The sequence below is a fragment of the Fukomys damarensis genome, unplaced genomic scaffold (genome assembly GCF_012274545.1).
Source record: "Fukomys damarensis isolate Sample0158 unplaced genomic scaffold, DMR_v1.0_HiC HiC_scaffold_12, whole genome shotgun sequence".
In the NCBI taxonomy this organism is placed as follows: Eukaryota; Metazoa; Chordata; class Mammalia; order Rodentia; family Bathyergidae; genus Fukomys; species Fukomys damarensis.
In genome coordinates this window covers 38,109,061-38,121,993 of record NW_022900924.1, presented here as the reverse complement: position 1 = coordinate 38,121,993, position 12,933 = coordinate 38,109,061, and the positions used below count along the sequence as shown (strand labels likewise).

Sequence of the window (12,933 nt, the reverse complement as noted above, 5' to 3'; positions counted from 1 at the left end):
GGGGTGAAAGGGACAAAAAGACAGCTGCAGGTAAAGGAAGTGCTCTGCATCTTCAAGCCTGGAGACCAATGCAGACCAGAAGCGGGGGTGCTGTGTTATCAGGACCTGTGCTCGGAACAGAGGGTGTGTGAAAGGGGTTAAAAGCAGATCAGAGGACCCTACAGAACTAGTGTCTAGAACAAGGAGAAGACTTCTCAGTCGGCTGCCATGTTAGCTTTCTTAAAAGTAGGCAGATGCTCTCTGGGAAATGCAGAAGTCTAACGGCAGACAACCCCATCCATGTGGCTTTGGTCAGCACAGCTGACCTCATCCAAGCCAAGGAGGCATCTGACCTTTATACTCACTCGTGTAAATGCGAATTGCAAATCCTTTCCTTTAGCGATGTAAACCCTCAGTCTTAAAACAGTGTTGTGTGGAGAGCAGGCACCCAGCATCCTCTATATAAAACATTCCCACTTCTCTGAAGACAGTTATTAAATCACATCTCAGAACTTGGGTAAAAAAATAAAATAAAATAAAATAAAATAAAATAAAATAAAATAAAATAAAATAAAATAAAATAAAATAAAAATGCCAACTGCTGTTGTTCTGTTCCCCCTCCCCCAAAGATTCAATTAACGAGAGGAAAAGGTGGTGCGCTTTTAACAAGTTCTTCACGCTGAACTGCTTAGAGACGTATGTTAGGCCTCTTTTTAGTAATAGGAAAAAATTATCTCGTCATGACTCGGCTCTCTTCCCCACCTCCAGCCTACGACTGTAATCAATCAGCCGGACAGCAAGATTGATTTTCTAATTAAGCTGGCATTTGTGTAGGCGCAGAGAGCCACAGAAGGCTTCCCTACTGTATCTGCCCAGCACACCCCGATTTGTATTCATTTACCCTCGCGCGAGCTTTTGGAAGTCGGAAGGGAAAGGGTCAGTCACTCTTTCCCTCTCCCCGCAAATATCCAACAGGAAAGAATTCCATCAAATAGCTGACAAAGGAGAGAACAGCGCTGGGCCCGCTGTGGTTCCACGTGGGTGGGACTTGCCACCCACTTTACCCTGCCCCAGGACCCTGCCCTGGCGGCTGCCTGCCTTAGCCCTGCAGCCTACACAGATGGCTGGAGGGGGCCGGCTCTGAGCGTCTGTAGAAACTCCATTTCAAACACCGTTTGCCAAAATGGTATAGCAGGTTTGTGCCGGCCGAGCTGAGGAGATGTGCTCCCGATTTAATTTACTTAGGGGAAGAATATGAAATGCTGAACAGCTCAGCCAGAATCCGAGTGTCCTCCAGGACGCCACCGCGCAGGAGGAGGAGAAAACTTACTTTAGCAATTCTGGATCCAACGTGCGGGTCCTTGTTGCCCGAGACTGGCCTTCAGTGTGCACTGGGGAATAAAAGTGAAATCAGTCAGAAAAGCTTGCATCTTTTTTTAGTTCATCCCTGGTACATCCATTACCTAATATTTTATTTAAAAGCTCAGACTTTCCCTAACTCAAAAATGCTAAGTTCAATTTGGGGAACATTCTGCCCTGAACTGAGGGGAAGTTCGCATACTGTTTAAGGTTTAAAAACAAAATAGGAAGAAAGAGAGGTAGGTGGTAGAAATAAATAAAATGATGGAGGGGATGAATGTGTGCAATGGATTTAAGAAACAATGTGTTTTAAAGGCTTGCCAAAAATAGTGTTCAGGTAGTGCCATTAATATTTATTAAGTAACCTCTGGTCTTTGGTGTCCCTCTTCCAATCTTTCGTGTCCGCCTGGGCTAAACAAACACAACATACTCCAGATAGAACCCTTTACCCCTCCCTGAAACCTTGTTCTTCTCTGATTCCCCCAGGTCTCTGTTGCACCACTGTATACCTGATCAGTAGGTTCAAAACCTGGGTATCACTGTGAACTTAATTCTCCCTTGAATCCCACATCTAATAGGTTGCCTTATTCTATAAAGTAGGTGTCTGGTTAAACTAGTGAGTTTATTATCATTCCTTATTTAGTTTTTTGTTTTGTTTGGTACCGGAATTTGAACTCAGTTCTTTGAGCTTGCAAGGCAGGCGGCAGAACCACTGAGCTAAATCCCCAGCCCTATCATTCCTTATTGAGATCACTGCAATAACTTCCAAACAATTATTAGTGAAATCATTAGTAATATTCCAATTATTTCCCCCAAAGTATCTTGGATTCTGTCATTCTATCCTTCGATTTCCTGCAGCTTCCTACCTAGTCCTACCAAAGTATGAACTCATTCTCCAGTGGGCCTTTGAGTTTCTCACATGACACGAACAGCGCAGGCATTTGTTCAGGCGGTTGAGATCTTCCCCACCAGGAATAAAGATGTTTTGCTTGTCTAAACTTTTATTAGGTTCTAAACCTGCTCCTAGGCCTGTCTGTGTACTTCCTTATAAAATCCAGTTTTAACACAAACCTCATAAGTGGATTTGACAAGAACTCCATACCTTAAATATCAGATCACGCTTATTAGCTAACCATCTTTGATACCTTATCGGTTCTTTTACTCCATCATGGCCCAGGTGATATCTGATCACTTTAGCTGTCTGTAGTAAGAACTGCTTTAGATAAGTTTAGCCAGAGCCCTCCTTTGCCCTGACAGAATCTCTTATTAATTTCCCATCCTACCCCTTGACTATAAATTCCCAGTTGCCCACCCTGTGTTTGGAGTTCAGGCCAATCCTCCCAACACGCATGCACACACACACATGCACTGCAAATCATATGGTCATGGACCCTATAGCTATTGCAATGGTACTGACTTGTCTTCCTTTTCATGATTTAAGAAGTATCATTGAATAATTGCTTTCTTTATAGAGGCATTTGGAAGTTGTGTCAGACTCTGTATGGCTCAGTGACTACAGATCATAACTGTACTGAGTAGGACTAAATTTAAGATCCTAGGCATAAGACAGTCATATTGAGAAACACTATTTCACATCTGGAGAAATTTAACTTTACTCTTCCTCCAAATGTATATTACCTTGGTTATTACCTTATCCACTTTCAAATCATTCCCTGTGGTACCTCTTTCAAGCAAAGTGCCCCGATCTTCAGTACTTTGTGCACACTCACACACGTACACACACACACTGGACTTTCTCCATTGTGAATCTCAGTTAGGAATTCAATGCACTAGGGCTTTCACTGGCCTGATAGTACTTGTCTTAAATTGTAAGCTCCTTGAAATAAAATATTTATAATACTGTTTTATATAACTGATGCAAATTATACAGTGTTTTATGAGCAGAAAGTATTCAATGTGTGGATATTAAATTGATCTAGGTTGAGGCTCTATGCTGCCAATGGAACCCAGAGGCTCAGGGAGTTAGGTAGGACCTGCAGGATCAAGTGAGCAGTAAAGGTAAGAACAAGCCATATCCTCCAAAAGCAGAAGTCACAGCAAGCAGAGGGAAGCTGTAGCTTAACTATCTGAGGAAGAGAGCATAGCATTTCAGAGGAGAGGTCAGGCAAGAGCTCTGAGCCTCTGGGATTAGGCAAAGAGGGGCAAGCAGACACTAATGAGCAGCTCAAAGAGGCATAACAAACAAAAAGACAACTTAGAATAAAAAATGATTTCATCAACTCATTGGGTGGTCGGCAATCTGACAGGATGTACCAGGGGGAGTCGATCTGCCAAAGGGGAGCAGCTGCATGGCTATGGGAATGGGACACAGCTGAGCTGAGCTCCAGTTTTGCCCCAGGCTCTGAGCTGTTATGTGGTTCCTCTGAGGATGAGCATTCATCTTGGCTGCATTAGCATGAGCTCTGCAGGAGGAGACAGACCACTGGGAACACTTGGCCTGTGCGTTCACAGAAGTCAACAGTAGCTTTTCAAAGGAAAAGCTGTAGTAGGGCCATTAGCTTCCCAGCTGTTTGGCAGGAATGGTTGCAGGTTGTGAGGGGGAGAGATGATGTTTCCATGTACCCGCAACTACATAAGTCAGACCCATGATGGGCTGTTGAGAAGCAAAGTTACTTAAAGAATAACAACACCTGAAAGTCATTTCTGCAGAAAGACTGGAAGGAGGAAATGTTAAAAATGAAAAGAGAACTCCAAGATGAAAACAACTGTGGTTCATGCTGGGGTTGAAACTGAGGAAATAGAGTAAGAGAAAAATGAGAAAACATGCCAAAAACAAAATTTCAAATGAAAAGGTATTACTATTTCAAAAAGGAGGCTTTCACTGGAATACAGAGAACAAAGGCAGTTGTAGGGAAAAATTGTGGAACGGAGCTTTCCCCAGACTAGAAGGGTCACACTTAAGTGATTAGTATCCACAAACTGGTAGAAAGAGTTAGAACTGATAGAAAGATTTGGGAGAAACTGAGATTTAATTAAAGTTACATTTTGAAAAAGTAATAACCATTGGTGGTGGCAAGAATAATAAGAAAATTCTTCACTGGACACATATTTATTGGAGAACTATTTTAAGTGAAGTACTTTATTAAAGGAGGTGATCGTTGAAATATGCTTCACAGGATAGGAAGAATTCCCTAGCTAAAGAGGATAGCCCATTCCTAGGTAATGTAAACATCATAAACAATATCAGCAGTACATATTCCAGGGATATGAACACTCAAGGGTGCTGTGCTTTAGATATAAAATGCTTTCCTAAATTCTCATTTTCAGAGGTGGAGACTGGTTAGAAGATCTGGTCACTGGGGGTGAGATCTGTAAGGGTATATGCCTTTCCCCAAAACACACAAACTCTCTCTCTCTCTCTCTCTCTCTCTCTCTCTCTCTCTCTCTCTGTCTCTCTCTCTCTCTCTGTCTCTGTCTCTCTCTCTTCCTCTCCCTCTCCCTCTCCTGGGTTCCAGAGGAGAGCAGCTTTCCTCAGCCCTGCTATTTCCTCTACCATCCCATTTCTGCACTGGAGCCAGCTAAATATGGAATAAGTTCACTAAAATTGTGAGTCAAAATAAACTTCTTTTAAGATGATGCTGGGTATTTTGTCCCAGCAATGGAAAAATGGCTAATCCAGAAAATTAATACTGAGAATAAGGGGTCATTGCTAAAACTATGCCTGCCCATGTGGTTCAGGGACATATGGAACTAGTTTGCCAGAGAAGTTTGGTAAGATTTGGAGATGCAGGGTAGAGAAGCTCTAAAATACTGTGATCAGTGCTTGATATGCAATACTGGTCAGAGCTCAGAAGACCAGAATGCTGTTAGGAATGTGCAGAAGAAGGGTCAAGTTTATGAAATTTCAGTTGGGAACAAGGTCACCACTGGGAGCTGGCCAAGAGGACATATATATTATGATCTGATAGAAAATTCGTCTACATTTGGCCTGTGTCCTGAGACTTTGTGGGAGACTGAGATTAAGCACAGCAGACTAAAGAACGTGGTGGAAAAATATTCAAGACATTCCAATGTTTAGGCTGTGGCATGGTTATTAATGGCTGCTTTTAGCTTTATCTACAGAGAGAATCAGGAGCAAATTTTACAGCTGAAGGTTTTGAAAAGTTTTCACCTTTTTCAGAAAGTGAGAGCCTGAAAAATTTGTACAAAGGAGAGCACGGTTTCTGGAAAGAATGGCCTTTAAGATAAGCCAAGTACTTTGTACAGGGACAAAAAGAAAGATGCCTTAAGAGCATCTCAGAAATTAGCAAGACCTTTCTGATCACAGGCTCAAGGGTGAAGAAGCATAAATCTTTCATTTGCAAGACAGACTCTGGGATGCCTGTTTAATCAAGACTCCTAGGGAAGTATATCCTTGAGTTCAGTCATTCAGGCACTTGAGGCACCTTAGCCATGGTTCAAAGGGGCAGCTTTCCTCTGCTGTGCTGTTCTTCCATGTCGTTTCTGCCTTAGAGACAGCCAACTATGAACTGAACCCACTAAAACTGTGAGCCAAAATGAACCCCTCCTCCTTTAAGCAGTGTATGCTGAGTATTTTGTCCCAGCAATGGGAAAGTGACTAACACAAAATCTTGATGGATAAAAAGTAGCATGTAGGAGAGGAAGGATATGGGAAGAGTTTATCAGCAACACTGAAAAGTTTTAGCATCACCTGTCCAGTGGTGAACCACTAAGTGTCATAGAAAGAAAGGTACTGCAATCATGGAGTTAGTGAGAAAATATATTTACTGATCTATAAAAATAGTATTTGTTGAGGTGGAGAATTACAACTCTGAATTTGCATGTACAAAAGTCACTTTTCTTCTTGCCTCTCATGCCACTGAATATTCTTGTAATGATATTTGCTTTAAAATACTGGCAATGAGAAACATTCTGTGAGTTTCCTGGACTTGGGCTGCTGCCATCCTCAGCATGCTCCTTTAACTTTGAGTCTCAGTTGCATTCACAAAGGAATGGTGACAGAGTTAATTAGAGGAAAAGTTAATTAGAATCTAGCTCTTCTAAAATTTCTCCCTACCTTCAGCAATTCCTCAAGTTCCTAAAAGTGCTGCTTGGAGGAAAAGATTTTCACTGAGGCAGAACTTTGTGGCTGTGAAAGTAATTGTAATATGATCATAGAGAGACAGACACGACCTGTATATACAGGAACACTTGGCATTTCATTTAACATATTTTCTCATTTGGGGAAAACAGGATGTTAGAGACAGAAGGTCCACATGTGTCTGTCTCCGTGAATCACCCAGTTACTTTAAATGAGAAGGAAAGGAGGAGGAGAAGTTAGACAAAACAAGTAATAGAGGAAAGAATGTGGACAATCTATTGCTACCACTTACAGGAGAGTATTCATTTTGTCACATCCAGGAGACAAAATTCTGGTCAGAAATAAGTAGATAGAAAAAGAATGACTATAGCATAAGCACATATGTGGGGAGGGTTACTATGGATTTTTCATTAAAATAGAAGGAAATGAAAGTACCTTCTGAAATCCTTACTTTATTCTCACAGTTGGAGGCCTCTGAATTGCAGTTTCCTTTTCTCTGCAATGAGAATAATACCTACTTCCTAAGGTAGTTGTGAGGACAGAAAAGATTATGTGCTAAAAACTTAGCCCCATGCTGATATCCATGCTTTATGGATGCTGTGAGAAGGCATGGGTTCTATGAAAAAGAATTGTGTTGGCATGAACATAGAAGGCAACGGGAATGCTCCACTATTATAAGTTTCCTATTTGCATGTAAACAATGAAGGCAATAGCAGTTGTGACAAAAATCAGTTGGCACATTGACACACTTATTTGCTTGCCTCCCCCTGAAGTGAGTTTTTGGTCTGGCACCCAGCAGAATAAATTGCTGTGGATTAAGATGTGTGCAAATCCAGCATCTATTATTGGTATCTTTCTTAATGTCTTTGACACCATTTAAAAAAGTGAACCAACCAGCCAACTGGAGGCTATTCGACACTAAATAAACATTTGAAGTAATGCCAGGCCTTTTACAAAATTACAATCTGCTTAAAATAGATGCCTCAGAGGTCAGTTTCAAATAGGCTCATTGGATGTCCATGTTTGTTTATTTCTATCCAAAGGCAATTTCAGGGCAAGTAACTCAGGCAGCTGCTTGGGCATCCAGCAGACACTGCTGTCCTTTGAACAAGATGTGCTGCACCACTGCTTCTATTTTAAAAGGATTTCCCATCTTCCTTTGGAGAAGGCAAGGGCCCTGGACGAAGTGTAAAGGTTGCACAAAGGACATTTAGGAAGCAAGGTAGGGAATGGGGAGACAAAGAGGGCAGTGCCCACCTTTCAGATCTGTACCCCTACTTAGTCTATAACTGCTCCTCCCCCAGCTAAAAGAATTTCTTGGTAGCAAATAGAACAGTAAATAATCCTAAAAGTGTATTAAAAGTATACAAATATCTAAAAATTAGCTTTCATAAGCATAACTTTAGAGTAAAATAATCACAAGGAATAATCAGTTCCCCTTAATAAATGCACGTGTTGAAAAATAAAATATATTTATAGAAAAAACTTTAGCTCCCAAAGAAGCAAAACAGTCAAAAATCAATTTTTGATGTAGGATATCTTCCCCTTTTTTAATCTTGATAAAAAATAATAATGGGGTCAGATATTCTCTGGGGGCAGGAAAAAAACCAGTTAATGTTCAACAAACTCTTAGAAATTGAAAAGGCTAATGAATCGATTGTTGAAATGCTTTTAGAAATCTTAAAAATCAATAGTTCTGTATAAACTAGTTCTCACTTTTGCCACTGATTTACCTTAAAATAAGGGTGAGGGATGATCTGGAACGTCCAAGTAAAAATTTTCTTGTACATTGAGAATATTTTATTTGACCAAAGGAAAACAATCATTCTTCTGAGAAAGTCTTGCCTTGACAACTCAAGCCTGAACTGATTTTCTGCTTTACTGAATTTTTATGTACTATATAGTTAGTTCACTCCATTCAGGAGCCAATTATACACAGCTTGTATTTTTTCTCAAATTGTCTTACATGAGTTTGTTACCCCAAATACATAGTAAGCTTCTTTTTTTTTAGTGACTGCACCTGCACAGCAAACTCTTTGACCATAGTCATGTATTATATTTATTCTGTTCTTTTTGGGGCACCTATTTGGTGTGGAGCACATAAAAAGCCTTCAGTATATATCTGCTGAATGAAAAAAGTCTCATTACTACAGTCTGAAATGAAGTGTTGCTAATATAAGATGTCACTTCAGTTAGGGTAATGCTCAGTGGGCAAGTACATTAGAATCATCTGGCTGCATATTAGATTCACCTGAGGAAACTTTAAAAACATTTCTATGCTGTATGTTAGATATTGATATTAAAACAAAGGGAAATAATTGTAATGCTATTGCCAACAGGAGCTTACAAACCTAGGGTTAAAGACAGACAATGCAGATTATAGTAAATAAATATAATTTATAATTGCTTTAAACAGACACATTACACATCAGTTGATCACACTGAGTTTCTATAACTGCCATTAATTTCTGAGACTACACCATGGTAATCAGGACTGGATCCTGGTATTCCCCAGGACTTCTCTAATAATTCCTTGTGGTGGACTAACTAATGGTCGACTTGGGATGCCCAGCTGAACTGCGCCAGTGTGGTTCTGGGCGTGGAGGGCCCACTTGAGGATTACTGCCAATGGCATAAAAGGAAAACTGGAGGGGAAGATTGTATGTTGTTGATTTTATTGGAGAAGCTTCAGACAGCTGATTTTCTAGGTATAAATTTAGCTGTTACCTTCAGAGGAGCTTGGGTCTTCACTGTTACTGGGGAGGGCTGCCGTTTTCTTTAGGGGAGCTCTGGTCTTAGCCTTAAACATCACTTCCTGACTACAGTGCAGATTCCACAGCCTGGTGGCACAGACTCTTCACCCATCACAGACTCTACGACTTCCACCACTGACCCTTGGGCCTTTCCGGTACAGATCCTCCATACGGATTTGTACGAGACATTGCTATAGTCTCTACGTCCTGGGCTGGACTCATGGATTTCACTGCCATGGGCTTTAGGCCTTCAGCTGGACTCATGGGGAGCACTGCTGTGGGATCCAGGCCCTCGGCTGGATTATTTGGGTCTCTAGTGCATGGACAGATCTCTAGCACTCCTCTGCACTTGACTTTTTAGGTAAATATGATAAAAATTATCATATAAATTATGTGTCCTGTATTAAGTCTACTCTCTTTCACACCCTGACTGCAACACTCATTTACCAACCATCCTCTAAAATGAGTTATTTTTGCAGATATCAGAATTCATCAGTTGTGCACTGATGCTGATTAATTATGCTTGCAGAAGAGAATGCTATTTCTGAATGATAGGGAAAAATCATAAAAAGTAGCTTCCTATCTATGGATACAATATTTTATGCTAATACAATATAGATCTGTGTTAGTATTATATATTCCAACAAAGATAAAACAACAGGGACCAGATTTATCTTCTTGCCTGAAATACCCAGAGCTGCACAGATCAACTCTCAAGATATTAAATACTGTTGTTTCAAAAAAATAAAACAAAAAAAAATTGTGATTCCTAAGACATGGGAAACTGAGGAGGTAAGTCCTCTGAGTGCCCCTGCTTGCTCTCTGGGGAGTGACTCTGGGCTGTGCTGCAGAGAAAGGGAACCCAGTCCAGCCGGCAGACTCAGTTTTGGAAGGAAAGGGGAGAGGCACAAAGAGAGAACTTCCAAGATTTGCAGGGGATCTCCCTTTAAATATTCTGCTAAATACTCATGAGCAAATGGGAGTGAGAAAACTACCCACAACGATTTGAAAGAGCAGAGCCCAGAAGCAGTAGAGCCTGATCTCACAGCCAGAGTAGAGAATCTCATAAACCACGAGTTATGGATTAGAGCAGGGGAGGCACACCATGGCTCCCAGGCCAACACCAGTCTACCACCTATTTTCATAAGTACAGTTTTATCTGACAACAGAAACATCCATTTTTATGTACTTTCTGTGACTTTGTTTATTCTACAGTGACAGAGCTGAGTGGCTGAGACTGAGACCAGATGGCCCACATAGCCTAAAATATTAACTATTTGGCTTCTCAGAGAGAAAAAAAAAATCAGACCCCTAAAGTAAAATACTAAGTAATGCCTCCCTTAATAATGGGAAAAAAATGAACCTAGACTAAATGTTTTTTTCTGGTCCCATCCAAAAAGGGGGCTTTTAAAGTAAGATCCAAAATTATCAAATTGCATCCATCTAACTTATGTTCCAGAATAAGCCCAAGACTCTCCACATGAATCCAAAAAAACATACCCAGCAGCTGATAATGTAAAGTTCACAATATCTGGAATCCAATCAAAAGTTGCCATGCATGCAAAGAAGGGAAATACAATCTATAATATGGAAAGGGACCTAGGATTAGTCAAAATGGAACCAGAAGTAACACAAATTACAAAGTCAATACACAAGGACATTAACACAGCTGTTATGACTATTTAATGTATTGTTTCTTGAGGAAAGACTGCATGAGTTAAATAGGAACAAAAAAAGTTTTTTTTTAAATCCAAATCAAATGGTTAACCATTTAAAACAATATAATAAGAATGTATGGGGGGGTATACATGTATTATATACATATGTATATACAGATATATGGATATATATGTACTATGATATACAGAGATACATCATTTTGGACTGAAAAACATTAAGAGACCTCCTGACTCTCCCACAATAACATGAACACAAAGAGTAAGAGAAGTATAAATGGAGGCGTATCATTATAATGTTTCTCTATGATGAAATCATTTGACATAGCCGATGCTGTGGTGCTTGCCTGCAGTCCCAGTCTCTTCTGAAGCCAAGGAGGAGGATCAAGAGTTTGAGGCCAGTTTTGGTAACTCGATAAGACTCTTTTGAATAATTTTTTAAAAGTTGGGAAGGGGCCAGGAACAGTTCAGTGGTCAAGCACTTGCCTAGCATGGTGAGCCCATAGTTTCAAAATCCAATATTACACATTAAAAAAATTAGTTTAATAGTATCCAAAGGTAAACATGTACAACTGCTATAGCAATTATTTAAACACACACACACACACACACACACACACACAAAGCAGTGTGTTGGTAAACCCATCAAATGCTTTATTTTTGGCATTTCTGGCACTTTATTTTTTTATAGTTGCCACTTTTCTGCTAACATGTCCTTATTCATTTTTCTTGTCCACTTTTTTTAGTAATATCTTAATATATTTACATGGTGGTGTTCAAGTAGTCTTTTTAAAGAACTTTAACATTTGGAACATATATGGATCTGCTTCTACTGTCTTTTTCTTTTAAATACATTTAACATTTTCCCTTCTCTTCACACATCTTACAGTTTGTTATTGAACGCTGGCCATTTATGTAAAAGAATGGTACACTCTAGTAAATAATATTTACATCCCAGGAAAGGGCGCCTCCATTCTCCCATCGGGCCAGTAGTGTTCTGTGCTGGTTCGTTCTGGACTTCTGTGAGTTGAGTCTATGTTGCAGTTATTCTCATTTCACTACTGAACGGGACAGGGACAGAGGGTGGTATTCTTTTCAACCAGTCGTGAGATCTCTCTGTTTTACAGTCCAGCCTTCGCCTCTTGTCATGTTGCTAGAGAACTTGAGCAGCTCTCCAGTCCCACTCTCGGCTCTCTGAGCCTGGGAATTTTGCCTGTATTTTCTTTACTTCCATCTGGTTCAGCTTCATTCTATCTCTACTACTCCACCTGCAATAAACATATTGTGGGGCCACTCTACTGTCCTGGGAAAAACGTAGCTTTCCTGGAATTTTATTCATTCAAGTTTCTTTAAATCCTTCAAGTCTTTGGAGAGTTAAAATAAATATATGATTTCTGTAGATATCCAATGTATTTTCATTGTTAGGATGAGAGTAATGGTCTCCTCGGATTTTCTCCTTCCCATCTGGAAGCAGATGTTTCAAAGAGCTTATTCTTTTAAATAAATCACATGGAATGGCCATTTGTTGCAAGAACAATAACAGTGGTAGAAGCAAAGGAATGGTATTCATTTAGACTTCAATTTAGTTTTTCAAAAATACAAAATTTTAAACCGAGTCATGAGGCTTGACACCAAACTACTTTAATAAATTATGTGCATAACTTGAAAAATTATAAATTTTTGCATAGTTTAAGATTACATCTTTAGGGGGAATTTGCCATAGACTTAAGTAGAACTAGAGTTGACCCAATCCAAAGGTTTAAACACAAAATCCAGATAATTCTAGACATCTGTACAAGTCTATTTAGAGCCACCACAAGCTGCAAGTCAAAATCTAATCTAGTCTTGGTCCCCTTCTCTAGCTAAACATGAATTCTGCATTTACCAAGTTTTTAAATATTGTTTTTAGCTAGATATTATTTGAAATAGAGGTTTTGATCCTTTTAAAATTATGAAAATCACAATATCTCCCCCAACTTCCTGTCCTTTTCTCTTTCATACGTGCACATTGCAAAAAAGATAGATCATACACATATAGATTTACAGATATTTTCTTAAGGAACAGAGACAGCTATAGAAAGTGACTTTCCTAAGATCACACAGG

At 39.8% G+C, this 12,933-nt stretch overlaps 1 long non-coding RNA gene across 2 annotated transcripts in view; it reads right to left on the bottom strand.

Annotated features, from left to right (window-relative positions):
- The window catches only part of LOC104867881, a 587,910-nt gene that overhangs the window by 172,743 nt on the left and 402,234 nt on the right, over positions 1-12,933 (bottom strand). For both annotated transcript variants that reach the window (XR_781883.3, XR_781884.3), the window contains one exon: positions 1,310-1,370. This is a non-coding gene — a long non-coding RNA (uncharacterized LOC104867881). The remainder of the gene's footprint in view (positions 1-1,309; positions 1,371-12,933) is intronic.